The following is a 27,753-nucleotide window of genomic DNA, read 5'->3' on the forward strand; positions in this document are numbered from 1 at the left end:
GAAACCCAAAAAGTAAGGAATAAAAATACAGTTGGATTATTCATATATAGGCAACATTGTAAAATTATTTTCCGTCTCCAAGTTTAACTGAGAAAATACGCAGGGAAATTTTTAAGTATTACTAGAAAAAAAAGTATAAGGTATAAATTTCAATTGCAATTTTAATGAGGATAATAATTAGATGGTAAGTTTTATACAAACAAGGAAATCATTTTATTCTCTATACAATTCCAGCATCTAGAATAGTGTCTGACATCTAGAAGACACTTAATAAATATTTGTTGAATGAATAACAATAATAACCACTACTATTAATGTTGTTAAATACTGTACTAGGTAAGTCATTAAAATATACCAATTAATGATCACACCAACCTTAAGAGGAAGGTTTATCATTATCATTATAAAAGTGAGTCGACAAAACCCAAATTAATTCTCAAGTATCAGAGGGCAAAGCCAGCATCCCCACCCCCAGGACTGATTACAGAGCCTGCTTTCTTAACCTCTGCACTAAACGGACTTGTTGCACATCCAGAATCAAACGGAGGAGAAATGTGACCATATTTAAAAGGATGTGCAGGAAAAAAGTCAGAATTTAAGATGAACTGCAGAGCTGGGGAACGGAGTCTATTTCTGTGCGATCAGCTCACTGAACCTGCAAGTCCAGTGTCAAAGGATATGATGAAGGTGGTTAAAGGCAGGCTGGGGGTAGGAGAGGGAGATGGGAAAAAAATCGACAACAAATAAAGACTGTATTCCTTTTCCACAGTAACAACTATACCTCTAGCCACAGTATTGCCAGTGTTGTCAGAAGAATCTTACAGAAATAAGGCAGACCCTGGTTTTCAAAGAGTAATAATGAAAAAATAAAGTCCTGTGGTGCTTTTCCTCTATCAGCTCTGCTTATAAATTCATAGCACAGCATGGAAGTTATTAAAATCTCATCTGTGAGAACCACACACAGCACAAAGAGATATGAATTGGTGTTCTGTGGAGATAATGCTATCTAATGGGCAAAACAAGTAGTAGGGTTTCATTTTTATTCTGAGTACATTTGAAAAGGGCTCAGCATCCAACTAGTGAGCATGGATAGCTAACTGTCCAAAGACCATTTTCTTCTTTTCTTCCTATGGATTAATAAGTGGGATATAAAGACTGGGGTAGTTATCTGCCCAAGTCTGGGTATTCCTGTGACATTTCTTTACTTGGAACTGTCTAAAATAGAGTGGATTAAAGACTTTCCAGGCTGCCTTTACATGGAGGCGAAGCAGAGTAAATCCCCCTTCCCCCTCTCAGGACATCAGGCAGGACAAGGAGGGAGAAGCAGCTTAGGATTTGTGCTCTAGAGTCCATCAGATTTGCCTGGAGACTCAGGGTGACTTGGCTTACTACTTCTTTGTTAGGTTTGTTTGTTTAGGGCAACTTATTTGGTCAAAAGAGGCTTCTGGGAGATAGAGAAGGAGTAAGTAAATCTTATTAAAACACAATATGTCTGAAATGTCAAGGTAAAATCCCTTTGAACTATCAATATCTATCTTAGAAAATGAAGGAAAGGAAAGTAAAATAGCTCCTTTCCAGGGGTGGGTACCAGTGGGATCAGGGAGGGCATAAGGAAAGGGTGAAGAGGGGCAAATAAGGTAGATGAATTTTATATTAATGTATGAAAATAGAATAAAGATATCTGTTGAAATTGCTCTTGGGGAGGGGGGACAAAGAAGAATGATGGAGGGGGTGAATCTTATTAAGATATATTGTAAGTACATATGTAAGTGTCACAATGTATCCCCTGTATAAATTATTATATGTTAATAAAAAAAAGATGCTTCTCCTGCTGAATGTCCTGTCAGGAAAAGCCAAACCCAAGTAATAGTAGTAAATGCTATTCTATATGAAAATAGAATGTAGCAACTCAGAAGCTACAGGAGGAAACAAATTTCAGAGTATCCTATGACTTTAGTCAGCAGAATATGCCATACCTGAAATTTCTAGATTAGAAATTAATTATTAGATTAGAATTAATTATTAATACAAAATAATAATAATTTTAATTTATTTAAAATAGGTAGATTTGGAAGCCAGGAAGTTTAAACTCCAGCTAGAATGTAAAGTCACTCTATAGCCCCTGCTCCACAAGCTACCAACACCATAGGTAACCCAGAAAACATCTAAACCAAAAATGTGAAACATACAATAAAGGTGATAGCAAAGATACAAAATTAAAATGGGAGTGATTTCTGAGTTGGGACATCATTCATTCAGCAAACATTTCATGAGCACTCATTGTGTGCTAAGTCATATTCCGTGTTCTGGGAGATTCCCCAAGAAAACAAAGCCCTTATATTCATGGAGTTTACATTTGGTGCTGAGAGTAAAGATTAAAGAATACTTCCTGCAGCCCAAGTGTCACCATTGTTAAGGAAAATTAAAGGATTTGGTAACTGACTTAAAATTTCCTTAAGAAAATCTTGAATTCCCAATGTGAAAACTCAATGCTGAGTCTAAGCCGATGGCTTGAAATGAACAGCAATAATCTTGGGAGCGATGAGACCTTCGTCTTTAGCAAGCTAAGAGAGAATGAAAAGGACTACCTGGTGATGACAGGAGTACAGTATGATGAAAGGTCATCCTGGGAGATGTGGAGGCTAAATTAGCCCAATATGGGAGAGTGAGAACATTTGGGTTCTTAAAAGAAATTTTGAAATCAGATCCCTTAGATCTCTTTAAAACCTCTATGAACACATGCCAGATATCTAACTACCATGTTGGAAAAAGATCTTTTGTTAGCAATTTAGAATATTCTTCTTTCAGGAATCTTCCGCAGAGATGTGATACATATTCTCTCACTGACTATATTAGGAGATAGGAACATAAAAAGACCAGGAAGGAGTAAAACTCTCATGCTGGCATTGAGGAGCACTGGGTACTAAGTTCATTTCTAACACCAATAGTCATGAGATAGTTAGGCAAATCCTTTCATCTCTGCATATTATCTCAAGTGTCAATGTACATAATAGCACCTACCCTGTCTGAACTCTCTGGTTTGTCAGGGGAATAAAAACAAATGGATTATTAAAAAATAAGAAAGGAACACATTTGAAAGGCATTTATATAACTAATTTTCACAATTTGGTTTAATCTGCTCTGACCCTCTTTGCTGAGAGAAATAAAAAGAACAGTATCCTCAACAATAGTAATTGCTATGATTTGCTGAATACTAATACATGGGCATTACTTATTTAGCCCTTACAAAAACCCTGTGGGGTTCCTACGATTATTAGCTATGTATTACACACAAGGAAGCTGAGGCCCTAGTGAATCAAACTCAAATCTATCTGGACCTCAAAGCCCATGAATTAAACAACTAAGCCTTTCTGATTCTTACTCAGCTTTCAAGATTCACTTCAGTCCCAGTCAGTACAATTCAATTCCATCCAATCCACAAACTTTTCTTTCAGAGTTCAGTTACAAATTTGTAGGAAATTACACACACAAGTTTGCTAGACGTCCCCAGCTTCCTTAGCCACGAATGAAGAGCACAGTGGAAACAAGTGACTTTTTACAGAAGGGACTGGAACGACATGTCTCTGGCACTCACCACGTGGTCCCCATAGCAGAACACCAATCTGCTCAGGACTTTCGGCAGGGTCTTGGGGTCTCACCAGAGTTGAGAAAACAAATTCTTCACATCTTATTCCTAACACACTAATTTATGCAGCTCAATGTAAGCTCCTGGTTCATGAGCCAGACTTGTCATAGTGTAAGCTCATCCTCATCCACAGAGAGAAAACAAAATCAGCTCCCAAAATAGCTTTGCTTCCATCTTTCCAGAAATCCTGTCTTGCTGATTGCTCAGTATAGTTCTACGGATTAAAGGGATTTAAAATAAATATATGGAATGATCCAGTCTTCCAGGTAATTATAGCAACAGCCATAAACATTTATAGGGTGCTTACTTTTGTGCCAGACATTGTTGTCAGTAATTATTGACTCATTCAATTCTCAAACACACTATAAAATATGTATTGCTATGACTTTTATTTTGTAGCGAAGAAACTGAGACCCAGAGTTTAAGTGACTTGCTTGAATATTAGAGCTGGGATTAACCAAGCAGACTATCTGTGGGACTATGTCAAGAGGTGCTACATCACGCTACTCCACGTGTAATCTAGATGGGGAGGGAAAAATTAAGACAGTTAAGTAATACCATCAGTCAACATATTTATTTTGATAATAAATAATAGATAATAATGCTAATAGAATACAAAAATAGGAGTTTACTGGATGGAAGAGGATATAGAATTTGAACCTATGAAAATATCCTGTTTTTAATATTTGCCATCTTTCTTTACTTGGAAAGCAGTTGTGTATTTTTCAATCTTGAGGTGTTTTTGGTTTGGGTTTTTAAAAATACATTTTAATGAGGAATAAAATGTATTGTGAGAAAAAAAAAGTCTTATCCTGACTTGCATTACTATGGCTCAATTTTACCTGCTTCAGAATTTATAACTTTAGTGTGGATCCGTAGTAAATTCTCTGTTTTTTGTTTGTCCACAAATGTGCTCAGTTCTTCCTCATTTTAAAGGACACCTTCCCTTGATATAGAATTAGGTCAGCAACTATTTCCTGTCCTCACTTTTAAGATGCCATTCCACTGAATTCCAGATTGCACCATTTCTGTTGAAAAGACAGATTTAGGCATACCATTGCTCTTCTGAGAGTCTTGTTTCTCTGGCAGTCATGAGATTTTTTTCTTTGTCCTTGATTTTCAGCATTTTCACTTTGCTGTACCTCTGTATGATTTTGTTTGTATTTATGCTGCTTAGGATTCCTGAAGCGTCTTGAAATTTGAAGGTTTTGACAAAAACCTCAAGATTTTTGAAAAACTATTAGCCAACATAGATTCAAATGCTACTTCTGCACCATTCTTTCTCTCTCTGATTTTTAGGACTCCAAGTGTGCTTGTGATATTCCAGTGTTTCTCACACTTTTTGTCGTGAGTATTTCTCTTATTTATAATGACTTACAGACTAATTCTGTCATAAAATATATTATACGTGTTGTGGTAAACATTTGTAAAAAAGAAAAAAAAAAAAGCACTATTCCATTTCCTCATCTTGTCAGAGACCATGCCAGCAGAGGTCTTAAGATCATCCATTGAGAAGAACCATATGACAGTTTTTACAGGGTCTCATATGTCTGTTGTACCCTCTTCTTTTCTTTCATCTTTTGACTCTCAGTTCTTCCATATGCATTCTTATTAACAGATCCAGCTTTATTATTCAACTCTTCCACTATGTGTAATCTGCTAGTAAAAAACAACTCATGTCTTAAATAAGTTTTCAATTTTAGGGTTTCCATTTGATACTTATCTATGGCTTCCAGTTATGAAAGAATTTTTATATGACTTTCTTAAAACATTTTAATCAAGGTTATTTTAAAATCTGATAACCTCACAATAAAATATAATTTCTATTTTCTCTTAAAAAATTGAGTTATTTGGTACTGTTTCCTGACATGCCTGGTCATTTTCTATTGACTATCATACTGGGTAATGCTATTCTTCCACAAGGAACATTCCAATCTTTTTTGGAAGATAGAGCATAGCCAGATTATCTCGCATCTATTTTCAGTTTGCCCTTACATTGGAGTCTGGCTCTCGAGGGTGTCAGTTGAGAGTCAGCCTTGTTTACTAGTGCTCTTCTTTCTTGAGGGTTCTGACGTTCAATTTCTGTCTCTTTAGTTCTGTAGAATTGCCTTAATTTCTGCTCAGACTCTTCCCATCTTAACTGCTGCATTCTTGTTGGCTTTTTAGCATCTCACTCTGCTCATACACAGTGTTCAAGTCTGCAAATTCCTCAGAGAAGTTACACGCAGAATCCTGGCTCAGATCTCTGTGTTTTCTTTTTCTTCAGGATTTTGGTTCTTCATGTTGTGATTATCTTAATATTCCTGTATATGAATTTTTGCCTACAAATTCCACTAAATTTCCTGTGTTATCTAGCCTATTAATTCTCTGCTTAGGCCTTTTTTGACCCTTGTATGTATTGCAAATGAATTGTAGAAAAAGAGTCATGGAGCTCCTACTCACCTCAGTGCATTGTTTCTCTGAGTGATCTTAACCTCTCAAAGTCTAGTTGCTTTTGGTGCCCTCTGATACCTTCAAATGGTGGTTTATCCAGCTTCCTGGTGGAAGGTTAGTCTGATAACAGCTACTTCATCATGACTGCAAGCATTGTGCTCTTATGAGAATTAAATAATGTACAAACTAGCTAACAGTACAAAATAATACTAAATAATCAGTAAATATTTACTAGCATTATTATTATTACTATCTGTTAGCTAATTTTTATCAGGGACATCTTTTAGTATAATGTTCCTAGAAGTCTTTACTTAAAACTCCCAATTCCAAGTGTTATTTATTCCAACACTTGCCCTTATCTTTGCAAGAATGTAGATATTGCTTTGAAGTTAGATGCCTTGTGTGATAAATTCTCTTAGTGCCTTGTAATGTCTTATCATCTTGCTGTAGCAGTCCAAACTATTTTCAAGCAAAATTGTATATAGATCCCCAACGAATGGATGCATAGCCATCTACCTAATTTGTTTACTTGTATCTCAACCTTCTCTGCAATGGGTAGATAGGTGATGAGAAAGAGAAAGAGAGAGAGAGAGAGAGAAAGAGAGAGGCAGAGACAGAGACAGAGACATACACACATATTCCTGAGTTATGATGTCTTAGAACCAAAGAGTGCTGAGGAATCATTTTTTAAACTACTGCCATAGTAGTGATAATTTATGGGCACTACATTTCTTAGAGCAAAATAATCCTGAAACATTAGTGTCATAATTCGGGAAACATTACCCAGTATTTTAACCTGTTTAGGTACCATTATTGCAAGTCTCAATCCAAACTTCTGGTAATTTTTAGACGTCATTACATTTCACCAGATTCCAAGTTATCATTATATTTTCCTCCACAACAAGCTGAACACACATACTACCCCATGCACTATGCAATTTACCATCCACAATTAACAAGAACCAGATGAGGCTGCCAAGACATCTCACACATTCAGGGATGACGCTGACTCAGGATGCTCTAAACCCCAATCTTAGACTCTTCATTCCCAGAAGAGAACTGCACAAAAGTCGGCAGTTTGAAAGCAAGAGGAAGGAAAAAGGAATGGAAATGACAAAAACATGTTCTAGATTGCATGTGATATTGTTCAAGTGCAACATCACATTGAAAGGAGTTCAACAAATACAATAATTTAAAAACAATTTCATTCTTAGTTTACTCTCTCAAAAATAAAACTAAAATGCAATCTAATTTTCTAATGCTTCTCTTCCCCTTTCTTTTAATTAACTTTTTAAAGTTTGCAATTCAGAAAAAAGGCAAAAATCATACACATGTAACTTAATGAATCCGTTCAAATTATCATGGGTAAGTAACCACAATAAAAAGTTATGAAATAGAGTGATACAAGATCCCAGAAACTCTTCATCACTTTTCCCAAAGACTCCCCTTTTCATTCTCCCAAAACACAACCACTATCACAAACATATATTTAGTTTTATCTGCTTTTGAATTCTATATAAATGCCATCATAAATCATTCTCTTCTTATCACTGTGAAACTGGTCCACACTTCATGCTACACAGTGTTCCGTGACAGAAATACACAATATATATTTATCCATTCCATTGTTGATGGGAATTTTTGTTTCTAAATATGGTTATTATGAATAAAACTTATAACCATTCACGTACATGATGGTCTGCACTTTATTCATTGTGTTTGAGAACCTAAAAGTCACATTGCTAGCTAATAGGGAATGCATATGTCCAATTTTGATAGATAATAATAAAAAGTTCACCCAGGGGTCATAGTAACTATACTCAGACCAGCAGGGTAAAAGAACTCCAATTACCCTGTACTCACCAACACTGGGTCTTGTCAATCACTTTTGGTTTAGCTATTATGGCACTACTGTTAACCCTTTGAGGTTTTAATTTGCACATCCCTGATGAGTAATAAGGTTGAGTACTCTTTCATTTATTATTTATTGCCCACTTTCACTTTCCTCTTTTGTGAAATGCCTATTCACATTTCTTGCCCATTCTATGACCATTCTTATCTGCTCCTCTCCTGTCTACTCAAGACCTCAAGACCCTCAGCTCCTCTCATTAATTTTTCTTGACATAAATTGACATGGCTTAGCTGCCATACTTTTCTCTTTATCTCTTTGTTTCTCCTGATGCTCAGATTCTATCCAGTACAAGAGAGCTTAGGGCTGGTGCACTCTGAGGCATCCTTCCCACTTCCTCCAACACTGCTACTCTCTACCACCCTCTTTCTACACTACTAAAACCTAGGAAACTCCCCTTTAGATATGTCCTGTGCATTAGCTGACCTTTGAAAGCTCAGTTTCATGACTACCACTTCCCTGTACCATGTTGGGCACCTGGCACAGACTGCATTCTGCAGATGGACTAGGAGTGGAAGGACACACACAGTGGACCACTCTCAGTTCTCAGAGCCAAATTTGACTGCTTGCCAGGAGAAGCTTGCTTTCTGGGAGATGAGCCACACATTGCCTCCCACCTCTCCTAAGGTTCCTGGGGGAGAGGGGGCCTCATTTCTTAGGAAACCCAGAGCAAAAGCCATTATCCGATTCTCTTTTTCTCCACCATGGAAAACTACTTGGCCACAGTTTGACAGGCACAGATGGTGCCACCAGCTGCAAGTTTTTTCAGTTCTTGTTGACTCTAAACTGCCCTTAGTATTAATCTTTTTACAGTTTGTTCAATAGAATAGAAGATGGGGTCAAACCTCTAACTTGGGAATAAAATTCATGGTAGGGGATTTAGCAGGGTCTGGTAGAGGGTAAGATGGGATTAGAGATATTGGCAAATGGATGGGGAAAAAAAAAAGTCCTGGAAAGAAAATCCATAGATAGTCAAAATGAATTAAAGATTGTTTAAACAGAGGATCACAACCCATACAAGGAAGAGGTCCAAGAAGAGAAAAATATTCCCACATCCACTGAGGCTTTTTCTGCACTCATCTGGGGGCATCGTCTTTTCAAGTTGAGGATGGCAACATGTCACAGAGCACCTGCAACCCTCTGACTCTGGTAGACACTGAGAGGGAAAGTTTGGTTATGTGATAGCAAGGGTTTATGTGAGTTTCCCCATGTGTCACACGAGATGCATAGAACTTTACATACATTTTCTCAGTCAATCATCATGGCAATTCGATGACATAGGCTCCTTTATTAGCTTCCCCTTCTGTTTGAGACTTGGAGAGTCTGAGGGATGGAAGAGCTTCCCCAGGAGGTAAGTAGCAACCCACAAAGACCCAAGGCCTGGATACTCAGTGCCGTGGATTTCTCTGCTCCATGCTTCAGAGGTTGTAGTGAGCCCTTGGTTTTCGATTTCTTACTTATGCCCTGGAAATTTTTGCCTGAATGCTTTCTTCTAAGCCAAGATTTCTTTGAGCTATTCCTTCTGAAGTGCTTTGATTTTCACCTCTCTTCCTGTCTAAGGTGACTTTTTGGTGAGTTTTTGTTTTATTTACTTTGAGTAATTATGCATGGAGTGTTTTGGTTTGCCATTTTCATTTATTTTCAAAATTTTTAACATGTAGATAATAAAAAGTAACCCAAAAGATAGAAAAGGGGCTGTAACTCTAGTAGATTTTGCTAATTTGTATAGGTATATTATAATAGCTAGAGCAACCACTAGGAAAATTATTCAAGTGATAGACTCAAAAACACACAAATAAATAAATACATAATCTAAAAAAAGTTCAAGTAACCCACAGGCAGATAAGAAAAGAAACACTGAAGACTGAAAAAGAAAGGAAAAGAAAATAATAAAATGGCAGATTTATGATCTAGAAGAGTAATAATTTCCTCACAGATAAATAGTTTAGCCTTTAAGTAAAAGTCATGTCTGCAGATAAAAACAATGCAAGAATGTGCTGTCTGTGACACCTCCGTTAACTTGGGTGATTCTCAAGGGGATTTCAAAAGGTCACGTACTGTTTGACTCCATTTACACACATTCTTGAACTGACAAAATTGTGGATATGGAGAAGGGATTAGTGGGTGCCAGGGGAAAGGTGGGGAGAGGAGAAGAACGCATATATAGCAGGCTGTGTCTATGAGGGGCAGCTCGAGATAAACTTGTGATCCAACTGCTTTGTATCTCCACTGTGGTGTTGGTTATGCAAACTTACACATACAATAAAGATGCATGGCACTTCACACACCGTGCACACACAAAGACCCCTGAAAGTGGTGAAATTTGAACTAGATAAGTGGCTTATATCAACGTCAACTTTCTAGTGTGATATTAAACTATATTTTGCAAGATGCTGACTTTGGGGGAAGCTGGATGAAGAGTACAACAGATTTTTCTGTATTATATATATAATGCAGAATATATGTATGTGTGTATATATATATATATGTGCGTGTGTGTTAGAGACCGAAAATGGCCTCATCCACACGAAGCAGGCGCTCTGCCCCTGAGCTGCACTCCCAACACTCTAAGCATTATTTCTTAAAACTTCATGTGAAGCTATAATTATCTAAAAGTAAAAATGATTTTTAAAAGTGAGGGTAGGAGGTGAGGCCATTCAGAAATGTAGGCTTCCTATTCACCTCTGTGTCCTGATTCTCCTTCCCAACAGTAACTACCATGGCTATTTTCTTACATCTAACTTTTCTAACTTCTAGAGACAGCCTATGATTTCTTCATAGATCAACATATGCGAATGTATACACACAATCTGTACAAACTTCAGCACTATACACACTTTTACCCTATCTTACTTTATTAGCTAACATTGGAGCTTTCAGTAATGATAGAGCTCCTTTGAGGGGGCAGTACTAGGATTTGAACTCAGAGACTTGTTCTTCTTAGACAGGTGCTCTACCACTTGAGCCTCACTTCTAACTCTTTTTGCTTTAGCTATTTTTCCACAGGATCTTGTGTTTTTGCCTGGGCTGACCTCAGACTACAGTCATCCTACTTACTGCCTCCTGTGTAGCTGGGATTACAGGTGTGCACCATCAAACCCAGCTTATTGGTCAAGATGGAGTCACACTAAGTTTTTGTCCAGGCTGGCCTTCAACTGTGATCCTCTTGATCTCCACCTCCTGAGTAGCTAGGATTGCAGACATGAACTGTTGTGCCCAACAACCTCCTTGTTTTAATAGTTACATAGTATTCTATCATTTGCATAAACCTGGACTTATTTATAATCAATTCTTTCTCCACAGAAAAAACATGGCCCAACAAAATACCCAGACATTTAGTTTGTTTCCAAATATCTCCTATTATGAACAATGCCGCAGGTGAACCAGAGGACACTGAATTGATTTTCTAACCACGTCGGCCCCACCACATCCATGTCTTCTTAGAAACAATGCATGGTTCTGGGGTCTCATGAGCCAGTTCTAGACTTCCCAGACTTCACGCTGTGCTACATCCTGAACAGATGCTCGTGCATCTTCATGACTACTTCTGTGACAGTACCTCACTTGGCTTTTCGTTGTTATTTTACTATAATCAGACCTGTAACTTTTCCTTAACAAAAGTGAACCTATTTACAATTTCCTTCCAACATTTTTTTCCAATCTAGAAACATTTTCCCTCTAAATTCTCTCCCAATACCTAGAACACCTTTTCTTCTTTACTCACTACTTTCCCATGTCTTTCACAAATCATCCTCCTTCAGTGAGGAAATATTTTTCCGTACAACCCCATTTTGACAAGTAGGTCAATCAAAAGTATAGTCCTCCTTCCTTCTAAAATTCAACGGAGGGAAAGTGTCTGATCTGCCTTGCAGGTAGGTGTACAAGCTTGTTGAATAGTACACTGTATACTCTGACTAGGTGCAGGCACTTATTCTTTGGCATCCTGTGTCCCCATTCTCTCTTCAAGTACCACCTTCCCTCATCTTTGTGGAATGTCCACTTTAAACAGAATACTGGGTATAGACCAGTGAATGCTGCTACAACAAAACTAGAAAGAGAAAGAGAAAAACTGGCCACTTTCCAATGCCTAAAAAGCAATGTTGGCTATTTATCTTATTTTCATTACGGAAGCATACCTCAGATCATGCACTGGAATATTAGCTCGTTTCTACCAATGAGACAGAAAAGAAACATGATGACTGAATTCAATGTGTGTGTGTGCGTGCATATTGGTGTAAAATTAAGGTGCAACAGTAATTGACATGTCCCATGACAGATCCAAAATAGTTTCAAAACTGTCTCTGTGTAATTTAAAATGTTTCCAGTGGCCAGTGAGTGCTGAGTATATATTTGTCTAGTGAATTTGAGTGAAAAATGAGAATGCCTGTTCTTGTAAAGAGGTTCTTCTTAGAGTACCTCTGTCGACATGTCAGATACCTGTTTTATTAGGGTTGTGTGTGCCTGTGATTATGAAAGTTTAATGAAAATTACACGATGAAGCTTCCTTGGCTTTTCCTCCCAGGCAAATATTCTGTAGTCCGTGCAGTACTCTGCTGTGTGCAAACTCTGCCTTACCCCTAGCCGTTCTTACTCTGCGCAGCAGGACTATTTTAACATCTGATCTATTCCACCAGGTGAAGCAAACAAATTAGACAGAGCACTGCAGCTGCTTGATATAGGATGTCCTCATGTTTCTGCTCCCGTTTTTAATACACCCAAGCATCACATTTATTTTTTCAACAGCTGCTGCACATTGAACAGACTTCTTAATTAGCTAATGTTTGGAAAGCCCTTTGAAGATAAAAAGCCCTATATAAGTGCTAAGTGTTATTATTACCTTGACAAAAGACTTCTCTATTACCTTGGCTTACTGAGAAATGTGTGAGCTTTCCTTCTCCCTAACTAGCAGTCGTCAAACTAAGGGTACATAAATCAATGGAGAAAGAACTTAGAAATTCAGTGGTGGCCCCTGAATGCAGGCAATGGGTACTTTGACATGTTCCTTCCTGTCCTAATATAATCTTCCCCTGCCACCAAATGAATGCTGGGACTGGGAGGTAGTAAGAAAACACATTTTTCAGTCTCTAGAATGCTTTTAAAGGAAGCAAAAATACTTACACCATCCTCTTTCTTAAAGGGCCTTTTGAATATCAAATCTGCATTTGTTTCCTTTACCTTGATTTCTGAAAACAAAGCAAATGTCTGGTTATCAGAGACTGTGTCCTTACAAATAGATATCCATGGTCTGCAGATGCAAAATGAGTTGCCTGAACCAAATTCATCTCCGAGTTGCCTTCTTCCCCCTTCATTTCCAGGAGACAAGACACTAAGGAAAATCCACTAAAAAATAGAAAGCAGAGGCTAAGAAAGTCTCCACATTTCAGTCCTCTCTTTGTACTCCACCTCAACACACACACACACACACACACACACACACACTCATCTTTGCTTATCAAAAAAAAAAAAACAACCCTGCAAGGTATATCAGATGTCCTGTCCTGGAGGATCTTCCATTTTAGTATAAATAAAAAATGATAACTATAATAACAACTTGTATTGGTATCTATTTACCAGGTCCTATGCTATGTGTACATGTCTTACATATCTTATTTACTTCCCATGATGATTACAAAAGATAGTTGCTATTTTTTCCCTCTTAAACAAGTAAGAAGAAAGGCTCAGGTCCAGGAAGGTTGAGTGACACGCCCCAAGATATCAACTAAGTAGTGGAATCATAATTTAACTCAGATCTGAGCTCCTTCAACAATGATGATATTTTAAAGCCATAGTCATGAGAGCCCTGATAGTAGAATATGTAAGTATGGCACCCTCTCTGTCAGAATTTGTTATTGTAAAGCATGCAAGGACCACATCTGGCTGGAATGATCAGGGAAGTTATTGCCGAAATGAATTTCATTGCATTTGTGAGGAGATAGGTTTTCTACATCCAACAGTGTAAAAAATAGGCACTCTCTGATCACTACTTTATATTCTCCTTTCAGAACTTATTCAAGACATAGGAGGAAAAACAATGGAAAAAGATGAATTAAAGACAAATCACCATTCAGTGATGATTAATGCTTTCTTTCAGTCAGTTATTCATTGTTAAGTTAAATAAATTATTTAAATTTATTTAAAATAAATGATGCTATTCTCAGTTCAAATCTGGATACTTATAAACACAGGACAGTAGTTGTATTAACTGGCAAGTAATGAAAGTTAGGAGAAAAGAAACTGAAAAGGGAGAGAAATGATAAACTCTACCAAAAGATTCAAAATTGAAAATGCTTCCATGATAATCTTCAAACTATCTTGGCAATTGTGAATAATGCTGCAACACAACTGTTGCAGTTGTATATATATATATATATGTATATGTATATATATATATGAAAATGCTACATGCACCCCAGAAATATAAGCAATTATCTTTTGTCAATTAAGAATAAAAATATAATACCCTGTCATGGTGGTGAATGCCTCTCTCTAATCACAGCTATCTGAGAGTAGGATTGTGGTCCCAGACCAGTGGGACAAAAGCACAAAATCTTATTTGAGAAATAAACTAAATGCAAAAAGCCCTGAGTTTAATCCCCAGTACAACCAATAAACAAACAAATAAGTACATATATTTTTTAAAAAATGTATTTGGACAAGGGCTTTGCAAGCAGCGTTAGTACTGTCTGTCCATGTAGAGCTCTTAATCAGCATGCTTTTCCCATCACCTGAAACCTGCTCTCTCTGCTTTCTGGTATCAAAGTACACCTATGGAACAAGGACACACTCAACAGACTCACATGCCAAGATAAAAATTTTCTTTTGGTGTCCTCCGTAAATGAAGGTAGGAGGAAAAAGTACTATCTGTGGTTACACAGCTCTGAGGTTGCAAATTAAACAATTGTGAAGGTAGAAACCCATACTCAAGATCAACTTTGAATGAAACCCTAGGACCAGGGGACAACCCATGGCTCCCAGAGGAAAAGCAGGGGCAGGAGAAGTGAGATGCTTAGCGATGAGAGTTTGTTTGTGGCTAATATATTGGATAAATTATTCAAGAGCAACATCCTTGCGAGTCCTGTAATTACTGCCAAGTAACTGTGCTTGTTGACCTACAAAATGTAGATAAGACTAAATCTCCATTCCATACAAAATTCCTTCTAGGCTCTAGCAAACCGGGCTGCCCAAGTGACTGCTTTGAAACTCAAAATGAAGAATACAATATTGTCATTCAGAAGCTATCTCATAGGAGAGACAGAAAGTTTTAAGTAGTAGAGAAAAAAGAATCTTGGACTCATCCCTACCAGCAAATGACATCAAAATCTTCCATTATCTGACCCAACCACTCTTCCCAACAGATCTTCCATCACCACCTCCAAGGCTCTAAGCTTCTTCTAAGCTGACCCAATTGCTTTTCATGCTCCACTTACACTGTGTTGCCCACCTCAGCTTGTTAATTCCTACTGTCACATTTTTTTCTACAATGTTTTTCACCACAACTTCCAATTTCAAAACCTTCTCTTGTTCAATGTCTATGTCATGCTACTTCTTCAGAGAAGGCTTTCTCTCAGGTAGAAGTAGAAATAGCACTTCTACTTCTTTTCTCATATGAAAGCAACTTCTTTCTCTTGTACAGTGATGTCATTAAAAGGCTCTATTTTAGTGATGGCTTTATTAGTCTAGAACCTCCTTGAAAGTGATCAATAGTGCTTCAGCTTAGATCAATTCAGACACTCAGTCTGATGCTTTAAAAGTAGTGCATGAAGACAGCACAATGAAACGCACTAAACACTTTGAAAAAGGTGTGTGGGGAAGCAATGGAAATATAATGGAGGGGATGAACTTGCTTAAAGCATACTTCATGAATGTATGGAATTCCTTGAATTATTAATGTATGATAGCTCAAAAATAAAATAAAAATAATTTCAAGAAAAGTATTGCATACTAAATAATTATTTAATCTAAAATCCTCTTTATATCTCTCACTATTATCATTTATTGCCTACTGTTCTAGATCCTAAAGAGAAGCTATGAACAAATTGCACTGACATTTCTGATCTAATGGAAGTACATTTTAAAGTATGAGGCAGACAAGGAACAAAATTAAAAAGTGTAAGATAGTAAAAGTTGATTGGTAAAAGAGAAAAAATAAAGAATAAAAAGAGTATACAAAGGGTCAAGGGTGGCTAGAATTTTAGATTGGATGGACAAATAGGTAGGAGAATGGGTGGATAGATGAGTAGAAGGATAATAGTAAATGCATTCATTACATGATAAGAAAAACCTGATTTTATTAATAGTAAATGAAACCTTCCAAAACAATTTGCTATATAAATCAGCTTCTGGGGCCATAAAGGTGACAGTTTAGCTCATTTGAATAATCTTAGAAAAACAGAGAACCAAAAATTTGATTTATCAATTTATTGCCATATTGATGCAGATGACCCTAAATAACTCAGTTTTGATAAGTTATTAACCTTGCCAAAACAATGTTAGTATCTAAGAGTTTGGGAAGAAACCATGTCATTGGGTCAGAAAGAGCATGTTTTAGTTTGGGGATATTCCTATAAATAGAATGAGAATTAAGCATTTGAGATAAAAATGTAAGGCAAAGTTTAGAAGGAAAAGGGAGGACTTTTAAATTGGATGATGAATGAGTTAATTATCTGTTTCTTTTCAATCAAGTTTGGGCTGAAGACAGTTTTCAAAAAGCAAAAGAAATATATTACCTCAGACCCATAGTGACTAGTTCCTGTGTCACAGTTCAGATCATTTAGCTGCTTACAACTAACTTATTAATTTTTATGTGCAATATAGATCACTTAGACTCACTCTGTATGTCTCCCTATTCTAGAAATGAAGTGAGTACCTAGTGTAAAATTCAACAGGGTGGCAATATTTTTCATGATTGGCCCATGCTGCATTGTCACTGGGGAAAACATCGTCTTCTCTACATTATTTCAAAAATTGATTTTAGGGAAAACATTTATTTAGGGTTAAAACAGGACTTTGTTCTCTAACAATCAAAAATACTTAGTGAATAAGAACATCGTTTCAATGTTCCAAGCAGGCACTTTGAAAGAAAAAGCAGTATAGCCATTCAAGGACATTTTCGTGTCTCTTGTGATTTCCAAAGCTTAGAATATCTTAGATTTCAGATTGTCTGCCAGTTACACAGATTGCATCCCCTAATGTCTACTGTGGACTCTAAATATTTCAGGTCAAGTTCTCAACCCCTGATGTAAAGTAGGCACTGTTCCTCCTTCATCCCTATTTCCTGAGATTCTCAGAAAGAAGTGTGTAGACTGGAGGCTGTATGTGCTGTGAGGGCAGAGAGGGATGAAGGAAGCAGTCACAGTACCAACAAGAAATCAGATTGTTCAAGTTCAATTTCTAGCTCCATAACTTCTGGCTATGTGACTTTAGGCAATGTGACTAACCTCTATTTACTTTCATTTCTTCTTTGGTAAAATAAAGATAATGGAATAGAATTTCCATGAGGGTCAAATAAGTTACCATCTGTAACTCACTTACAGATAGTAATGGCTGGCAGAGGTAAGCATGTGTTATTAGTTGTTTTCTCTGCAAATCGGAGAGGAAAACACAGTGGCCAAGACTCTGGCTTGCTCAGGCTAGGGTCCAGAGTGATGTTTGGGCATTCTGACAACTGGGGGACAGCTCCCTTAAAGTATGTGCCTGAGAGGGATTCACTTATAATCCTGACAAAATAAGAAATGTGTAAATAATTTCATTCACAAGCCCTTCTTGTGTCCCAAGTACTGTGTCTGATATGCTCAGGAATGGGGAGAAAAATCAAGCAGGTTTCTCCCCTTTTGGAGATCATGGAGAGAAACAGGTCTCCAGCCAACTGGGAACCAGAGGCTTCTCCTTTCAAAAAGTGAGCTCTGCTAAGATCTGAAGAATGACTAAAACCTAACCAAACAGAGAGGGGGAGGAGCAGTCCTAAAAGTCATGGAAACAGGCACCTTCATAGACCGTTGTGAGCAGGTTCAGTAAACTAGGGCCTGTGGGACCCTGCCCAATTTTGCAAATTTAGTTTTATGGAAACACAGCCATGTTCATTCATCTGCATATTGTGTATACTACAGGTGATTATGTATGACAATGACAGAGTTGGGTAGTTTTGACAGAGACTGTACAGTCTAGGAAGCTTAAGATATTTCCTAGCTGGCCATTTACGGAAAAACTTTGCCAACCCTGGGCTTGCACACAGAGCAAGTGGCAAAGTGGTAAACATTCTCTCCATGGACTTCCTGCAGATTATTCAGGTGTTGGGTTGACAATAGTATAAAGCAAAATGGAATGACTTGACAGGTTCACTTTTCTGTGCACTTTACAAGTCAGTAATCGCCCCTGTGGCACCATGAAAGGAAGAGGTACTTTCGTAGCGTGTTTTGCATTCATGCTTTGTGGAGTCTGTTTATGGGATACATTTTTATCCAAGGTACAGGGGGGCACTAACTCATTGCATGCTGCTGAAAATAAGAACTGTGTTCCTAGTTGGCATCCTAAAGTTTCCAGCTGCATACAGAGTAAACTCACTATCTGCATCAATAACCTAACAAGCTGCCTTACAACCTTGTAAAGCAAAATGTTGAAAGAGAATGGTTTACTCCAACTGGCTACACCATCAGTTCTTGACTGAAATCACAGTTGACATACATCTGGTTCAGAGAGCTATTTGTAATACATAAGTATACTGTGGGGTTTTATAATAAAAACAAAAGTGTCAACTGAATTTTTGCCCCATTCACAATTCAGTACATGCTTCTGTATGAACTTTCCCCTACCTTTCTGCAATCTGCCCATCCTTTGTTTCTAGTTAACATTCATTTCCCCTGCTCATAAGGATTCAGATAAGTTTCACTACTTCCTATTCCCTAAGTGGAGTATGCTTACTACACAGTATTGTTTCTTGCCATCTGTTTCACTCTTATATAATACTTGAGGGGAAAGCTATGTCCTTTTCACTATTGTAGGTCCATGCCTGAGGCATCGCTGTCCTTCAGTATATATTTTCTTAATATTAAACAAAAGGAAAACCTGATAATGATTGGATTTATGCTATGGAGTGAGAATTTTATGAACAGTTTACAATTAACAAGCATAATTACATCAATAATAAGCCATATGTTTTTTATATTAACTCCCATCTCCCTCACACAAAGGAATTAGCTTAGTGTCACTCAGAATGTTCTTTTCTGACACAGTATATGTCTTGGGCTGTCTTTCTTTTTCCTGATTTTACAACCCTATCAAGTCTCACCTTGGAATCCTACAATGTCATGTTTTAATACTTGTCTGCTAGTATGGTCACTATCCTATATCAAAATTTCCACACTTACTACAAAGCCTTTGCAATATCTTTGTTATGTAAGTGTTGGTTCACTGTTTATATTACAGAGTTTTGGTTAACTTTATTTCAATGAATTTTCACTTACTCTAATTTGTCCTGTAAAGCACTGGCTTCCAAATCTCATACCCAGAAATAGTACTACTTAGCAGATATTATACTTTTCTTTTTTAAGGACTTGTGTTTTTAGCAGATCAGGGAGATGAGAGGTAGTTTTTAATACATGAGAAAAAGTAGTTTCTTGGTTGATTTCAAGTTATGATATCAAGGGCACCTTCATAATTGCTGGGAGAGAACTTTTGGTTTAATTGTTTTATATCGAAAAACACATAGAAGTTAAAACAACCAGGAAAGGACCTACAACTTCGCAGTGAAATAAGATGTTCACCAAAATAGGAGAAAAGCCATGGTACATGGCAGTCTGCATGCAATAGCCCTAAGTTTATTCTTATTCTTGTCATTTATGCTTTAGGAAAGTAGATGCCTCATGGGAGGGTGTCATAGGCCATTTTCAAAAATTTCAGGAATCAAGTAGAACTGACTACTTTTGTACTTAAGATCTACTTTCAAATATCTAACAATGTAAATAGCAGATGCTTCATTTTTGGAGATAAATTAAAAGCCAGCAAAAGAGATTGAATTTTAGAAGAGTCAATCAGATCAGAATTTAAAAAGAAGTTCCTGCATTTTTATTCACAGCTCGTCACTACCTTGAAATTAAAACAAGGGGGGGGTTGCTGTGGACAATATTAAGCTGTAGTAAAAGTTGAATCTTTCATACAGACTGGTTCATAAAGAAACATGACAGAGGGGTGAGGAATTCAGAATGAATTCAATAAAAAAAGAATTCAGTAAATTAATTTTTAATTAAGGAAGCACTTAATGTAAAAAGAGGACAGGGACTCGATTTGAAGTAGCAAGGCAATTGCTTTTACCACTGCTGGCAATTCCCAGTTTTCTCTCCGAACACACAAGTATTGCCAAGGACAGGACAGTATTAAGACTGGAGGGAAAAAGAAGAGAGAGAAGTGAATGTGAGAGACCCTGGCACAGATGTGTGGCTCAGTACAGTTGACACAACAGCTATAACCATGAATTAAATTACTGAATCCAATCTTCAGAAAATTGGAGACAAGGCAAATGGATCTATTCATCAATTGTCAGAATGTGGAAAAATTGAAATATTATGCTTGTCATTAATGTAAAAGAATTCTGGGACCTATTTTTATGTACACACAGCCCTTGTGAATTCTTAGAAAAGACCGTGGCAAGGCATTGATTTCCATTGGCACAGATCTCTAAGCAACAGTCATTTACCTCATGGAATTATCTAAGGTGTCACAGAAAACCCTGCTCACTATAGTGGTAAAACAAAAGCAATAACTTTACTACCATCAATAAATGTGGAAAGACATTTAATTTCAAAGAGTTCTTTTAAAGGATAGGTTTGTCCTAATAATTCTGTCCAAGGTTTCCTTGGTCCTTTGGGGGGCGAGGTTAAGATTCATTCATTTCCAGAGTTTATTTGCCTATCTGCCAAACACACTTAATATCCATTTTTACATTTTAAATATTTCTCAAACTGTGTTTTATAACATTATTCTATCTAAAAAATGTTTGATACCATTTTTGTTAAGGAATAGCAACCTAGAATAAGAAGCCTTATGTGTCAAAGAATTTTAAGAATTTTTTAATTACTTTAAAAGTCTGCCTTCATAAAAGAAAATCTAACCTAAAAACTTTATATTTTCAAATTACATTTAGCTAAAGAGAAAATCACAATGGCCAGGAACTGGAAGCAGCCCATAGGAAGATGAATGGATAAATGAGACATATAACATTCATACAATAAAATATTACTCAGCCTTAAAAAGCAAGAAAATCTTGAAACATGACACAATGAAATAACTCAGTCAACAACACAAACTGTGTGATTTCACGTAGTGTAGGCATCTAAAGTAGTTATATAAACAGAAAGGAGAAGGATGGCTCCTGAGGGTGAGGGAAGGGAAGAACAAGGAGTTGTTGTTTAATGAATAATTTCAGGTTTGCAAGATGGAAAAAGCCCTGGAAATCTGTTCAACAATGTGACTATACTTAGCATCACTGAAGTATACACTTAAAAATAGTTAAGATTATAATTTTTATGTTACATGTTTTTAACCATAAATTTTTAAAAGATCTAAGGTATGTTTCTGACTCATTGACATTTAATTTATCATTCATTTGCAGAGAAATCAGAGTGCCATTAAACCCTTACCTTCAGTCCATTAATTAGCTTCTAGCTCCTTTTTCCAAGACCCAAGACCTTCTGTTTTCACAGGAGTAAATGAGCAGGAGTACATGAAAAGAAAGGCTTAAATTTTCCTTGAAATTGAGGCACCAACTCCCAGAAGTCCAATGAGGTTCTAAACTTGAAAAGTACACTTGACGATCACTATTAATAACTAAGATATACCATCAGACAAATTCCCCAACCTACTTATTATGTATGAGCAGAAGCAATTATGCTTTCACACAAAAAATACACCATGTACTGCAGAGCATGGAGTCAAATTAATGCATAATATAATCTCACATAGGATAACTGATAACAGGAATATTGATTAGCTTGCAGAAATATTTTATCTCAACACTTTATGTTTTCATTATTAAGCAAGGAAATGGACAGGCATATTTATTACTAAACTATTGGATGAAATAGCTGAGGTAGAGAATATTTGAAATTGAAGCTCAAACTTGTCCATGTTCAACACAGCAGTGGTTATTAAGTGATTATGCATATATACCTTAGTGTTAGACTCCAGTGCTGGTAATATTAACATAGCTTGGTCTTTGCTCTTAAATTTTTACCATAAAATTAAGAAGATCACAAGGTCTTTTTTGAATTAGAATAGAAGCAGAACAATATGAAAGCCATAAGTAAACGCTACAGGAATACAAAAGAGAGTAGTAAATAGACTGAAGTCATAGACTTAAGGTCATTCAGATGCTCACATCAGCTATAGAAATCCACTTCCCACAGGAGTCTATTCTATTTTAGGGGAGTTCTGGCTAATTAAAAAATTTTTTCTCAGGTAGAATTAAAGTATAGCTCCCTTTAATATACAATTATTTAGAGAAGTTACATATTAATTCTCCTTTTTTATCTACTTGGTAACCCTTACTAATTATTTATCATTAATCAGCTTATTCATTTATTTAAACATTCATCAAAGTGACTGGAAAATCTAGGCAGAGCTGAACTGGTGTTCAGATATGAAAATCTGGAAGGCTTAAGAGAAGTCATGGCTAAAGATGCTCACTTGGGAATCATCAACCACAAAAGGATTTGAAATCTATCATTTCTCAAGCCACTCTCCTCTCAACTCTGCAAGCCTAACTATTCATCCATTTTAGTTGATCCTACTTTCAAATTAGCTTTCTAAACTTTTTGACAGTCATTATCATCTCTTAGCTTAATAATGCCAAACCATCTCCCCACATCCAGTTCTTCCCACTTTCAAACCAGAATTGTCCTTACAATATTAGTTTGATAAAGTACCAGACTGAGTGATTTAAATAACAGAAATCTAGCATATCAGAGGTCTGGAATGTAGAATTTAGAGATCGATATGCTGGTAGAGCCTGCCACCTCTGGAGGTGTAAGGCAAAAATCTGTTTCAGGCCTCTCCTAGCTTCTGATGGTTCCTTGGCTTGTTGTAACACAACTCCAAGCTTCACATGGCATTTTCTCTTTGTGTACTCCTACCTCTCCACATGGCATTGTTAAAAGTGAAGATACCAGTGTTAATGGTTTAGATGCCTACACTGCTCTAGTAGGACCTTAGCTTACTAGTTACATTGGCAATGAGCAATTTCCAAATAAGAACACATTTTGAGGCTTCTGGGGTTAGTACTTTAACTTACAAATTATAAAGGAACACAGTTCAACTCACAACACTTACAAAATATAAATATGATCTTGCCATCCTATTAAAATGATCTCATGGCTCTCTATTGCCACCAGGACAAAGTCCAAAATGACTTAACATGACTTACTAAATTTTTCACAATCTGCCCTTTAGATTTTCTTGTTTCATCTCTTGCAAACTTCCTTTTCCTCATTCCCTCCCCAAATTAATCAGCAATAAATATAAAATTATAAAGGCAACATGTGTTTTCATAACATTGTGCTAGAAAGATCACAAGCTACTTCCTCGCAGAAGTAATGGTTAATCTGAGTGGTAAAAGATCTGAAGGATAGATACACTGGAGAGAAAAACATTCCAGACTGAGGGAATGGTTTGTCCTCCATGCTTGAATGATGGTCTGAAGGAAGGTCAGGGAAGCATGTTCTGAGATGAGACTGGAGAGACAGGCAGTCCAGATGGACTAAGACACTGTGGACCAAATCTAGAAGGATATTGGAGAAGACACTGAAAATCATACCTAAGGAAATCAGGTAATAAAACTTTGCATTTCACAAAGTCAACTTGCAAGCCATAGAGAACTGTGAACAGCATGGAAGAGGCAAATGTGGACGTGGAAAGCCCTGTAGGAGGCTATTGGAGAAGTCTAGAGAAGAGGCAATTTTATCTTATATGAGGGTGGTAGCTTGGAAATGATCTACCTTTAAGTGGTTTAAGATACATTAGGAGGTAAAAATTGAGAACTTGAAAGTGGATTAGATATTAGAGTAAGGGTGAAAATGTCAGAGGTCACTTCTAGAATTCTGGCTTGGGTACATGGAAAGCATACAGTATCATTCATTAAAACTTGAGAGAATGGAAAAGATTCATGAGTTCCAAATGTACACATTGGCTCTAAGGAGCTTTTTAGGCACCTTGAACATGGAATTGGGAATTCAGACTCTGGTCTCATCTGAGATGGGTCTATAATTTTATCAATTCCCATCATGTAGATTATAATTAAAGACACAAGCATCACTAAATCAGAACTGAGAGGAGAGTATCTCAGACTAAGCTAGATTCCAAAATTTAATTCTAACAATTCAATATTTGATAGGGGAATAAAAGTCAGCAAGAGATTAAAATCTTTTAAAACATATCATCATGGAAACTGAAGGGAGGAAACATTTTTTAAAATGTGATCCACTAATAAATATTGCAGAATATTGCTTAAGGACAAAAAAATGAAGAATATAATACTTTGCTATAAGTTCTTTTCTCCTCTCCACGTTGAATATTCTATGTCTTCAACTGATTAGGCATTTCACAAAATTTTACCAGTTGTAGGATGTTCATCTGGTGTCACTCCAGCATGAATTGTCACTGAGCGAATATGCCACTGAGCACATTTGTTAATCCATTGTGGATACTGTGCTGAATGTGGAGGAAGGATCAAAGACAGTTCTACCAGAAGCCCAGCACAGCCTCAAGTTTATTGGAGATGTGGAGACACATATACATAGGTAAACATAAAGCAGAGTGCAACAAAAGAGTTCGTTGTTAACATTCTGAAGAGGAGGGGCATTATTTCCATTAAGTTTTCATAGCAGAGGTAACATTTGATCTGAGGCCAATTGAGAATTTAGATCCTGAAGATATGGTAGAAAAAGATCTTCCAGCTGGATAAAAAGCAAATAAAGGCAGCAAGGGTAGAAATTGGAAGCTTGTGGGGGACTGTGAAAAGGAGTACTAACAAGGAAATAAGCAGAAAGTGACTGGGGTCCCAATATCCTCTTCTAGGACACACCCACCTTTCCTTCCACAAAGCCCCATCTCCTAAATATTCCAGAACTTCCCAGTAGTGCCAGTAGGGCTGGGGAACAAGCCTTCAACATGTGGGCCTTTGGAAGATATTCCATATCCAAATTGCAGCACACAGGGATGGCCCAGGTGGAGTGAAAACTGCCCAGCAGTTACCATAATATTTATGCAGATTTACAGTTGTGTAAAAGTGATGCACATTCAGTAGAAATTATATTTCGAATTTTGGGTTTTCATTTTTTTCCAGGTTAGTGGTATGCAATCAACACTATCTCATGACACTGGGCAGTGACAGGAGTCACAGCTCCCAGTCAACCATGCAGTTAAGATGGAAAACAGCCAACACTCTACAGTGTACTGTGTTGCTAACTATGATGCTTGAGAAGCTGGGTGCATTAAATGCACTTTTGATTTATGGGAATTTAAATTACAATGGGCTCACTGGATATAACCCCATCATAAGCTGACATGCACCGGTAGTTCTTGTTGCGTTATGCTCAGGTATAGACGTGATAGGATGATCATCTGATCACTGTGGTTTGAGACCAGGGCTAGCAAATTCAGGAAATGAGTGATAGGATTAGAATGATTTTTGATGTACTCTTTTTGCTCATGACAAATGTTTTTTGTTCATTATACTCCATTAAGTTTTAGAGAACTTTGATTATCATTCCTACCACATGATTTAGCTCTATACTTTCCCTCTCCACTCCCAGCTCTGCTATGACCTTCTAATTCTGTACTTTATGCACTGAGCAACATTAAACTACTATCTTTTACTTATATTATTTTTTGTCTTTCTCTTCTCTTTATCCCAACACTAAAATATAATCTCAATTAGCCACTTTTTCTTTTTCTTTTTAACTTTATTGTTCATTGATATATCTCCAGAGCCTAGATGCAGACTTATTTTAGGCTGGCAGGCAGTGTTATTAATTACTTGATTTGTTTTGGCCTTTATATCCGGATCCCACCAAAGGCATTCTAAACAGATTGCTCTGATTCTTTAAAAACAGTAGGCACCATAATAAGTCCAGGAAGCAAAGGCAAAACAGATAGATTCAAAGAACGACAATGAAATGCGTGTCTGGAAGAGGGGTTTGAAATGAAAACATGTTAGGTTTCCAGAAGGAGTAAGTCAGAAAGATAATAGGTGCTACCAGCAAAAACAAAACCAGGGATACTAGTGAAGAAGCAGGCTTAGAAGAACACCATGATTAAAGTAATGTTCTGGAAACTGATCAACATTATGATTAAAATCATATATCCACTTCCTATAGAATATGATTTTACACTATAATTTACTATTTTGGAAAAGTGAAGAGAATTGGTAAACTGTTGCATTCTAAATAACCTTTTTCAAGCTAACAGTGCACACATGTGAGATAATACCATATGGGAAGGCAAGAGAGAGAAGCAGAACAAAGAAACTCTGACTTTGATAGATTAAACCCTTGACTTGATAAATGGTTCATGCAGATCAGTAATGGAAAGGCCTGTGTGCCAGCAAGAAGAGCCAAAAATAATCTTGTAGTTTCAAAGAGTGAATGAATGATACAGCACTCTGAGTTTGGAAAAGCCTCAGTCCTGATCATGAAATATGTATCAAAAGCATTGGCTCTGTGGGTGATATGTAAAGTTTCCTCTCTGACTGTGGTGAAAGTTATTTTTTCTGATTCAGAGTGAGCCAAATTCATATTATAGATTCTACATTTTATAATTCTTCTAACATAAATTGCTTCAAACCAAGCAAAATCCAGAATACACTTTTTCTTGGTTGGTAGAGAAGGTGGCAGTCTATAAAAGGAAATGAGCCAGCAGATTTATCCTCTTTATCACACAGGAAAATCAGAATGCATATCTCAAAGTGGAAAAGAAAGCGGTCATACATCAGAAAAATAACTGGAAGGAAATACACTAAAATGGAAATTATCTTTCATTGGAATGCACATAATTTCCACTTTATTTCTTTACAACAAATATATATTATTCTCCAATTAGGAAAAACTAAAAGGTTTCCTTTAAAAAATGCTCACTGGTACAAAGCTGTTTGGGGATTAGCTTGTGGGTCACTTTTAAGAAAATTTGACAGTGCAGCATCTTCACTGATAAAAGAAATTAATCCATGGGGGAGGATTTTTTTCCATCCCAAATCATTTTGAATTCATGCAAAAAAGAGTCTACATGATATCTTTGGAAACAACTAAAGCATAGGCGGTGCTAATCACCCAGATGTGATGCTAAGTACATCACATCAAAATCATAGATTCTTCTTAAATTCTGGTTGAGTCAACAATGTCAACCTTTACATGTAAAAATCATCTCAAATTATTTAGCATTTTTAAATCTCTTAAATGTTTCCTTATTATCTCAAGGAGCGTCTACCAAGATAGTTTTCTTTGCTTTGTTTAAAGACCATAAAAGAAAAAAAAAAACAGCAAATTAGCATGGGGTCAATAAACAAAATGATAATTGAATGACAATAAATGTGAAATTGTCTGCCCCCTGGACACATTCCCCCAAACCATCATTCTTATAAGTTTTGGAGCAACACAAGAAAAGCATAACTAACTAATCACTTGAAAGGAGTAAAAAAGAAACCTTTTCCCTCTCTAGTACTCATCCACACAGGCAACACCTCACCAAATTCCAGAAAATTTCATATATGTAAAGCCTAATGGAC

General features: G+C 36.7%; 1 protein-coding gene across 3 annotated transcripts in view; it reads right to left on the reverse strand.

Moving 5' to 3' along the window:
• Positions 1-27,753, reverse strand: part of St6galnac3 (ST6 N-acetylgalactosaminide alpha-2,6-sialyltransferase 3) — a 537,916-nt gene that overhangs the window by 246,254 nt on the left and 263,909 nt on the right. Inside the window, exon 1 of one of the 3 annotated variants that reach the window (XM_074079740.1) lies at positions 13,107-13,178. The exons of the other annotated variants lie outside the window; for them this stretch is intronic. The gene's annotated coding sequence lies outside the window, so the exon portion shown is untranslated. Of the gene's footprint in view, positions 1-13,106; positions 13,179-27,753 lie in introns of those variants that run through there. 3 annotated transcript variants of the gene reach the window in all.

Source organism: Castor canadensis, chromosome 7, assembly GCF_047511655.1.
Source record: "Castor canadensis chromosome 7, mCasCan1.hap1v2, whole genome shotgun sequence".
NCBI lineage: Eukaryota > Metazoa > Chordata > Mammalia > Rodentia > Castoridae > Castor > Castor canadensis.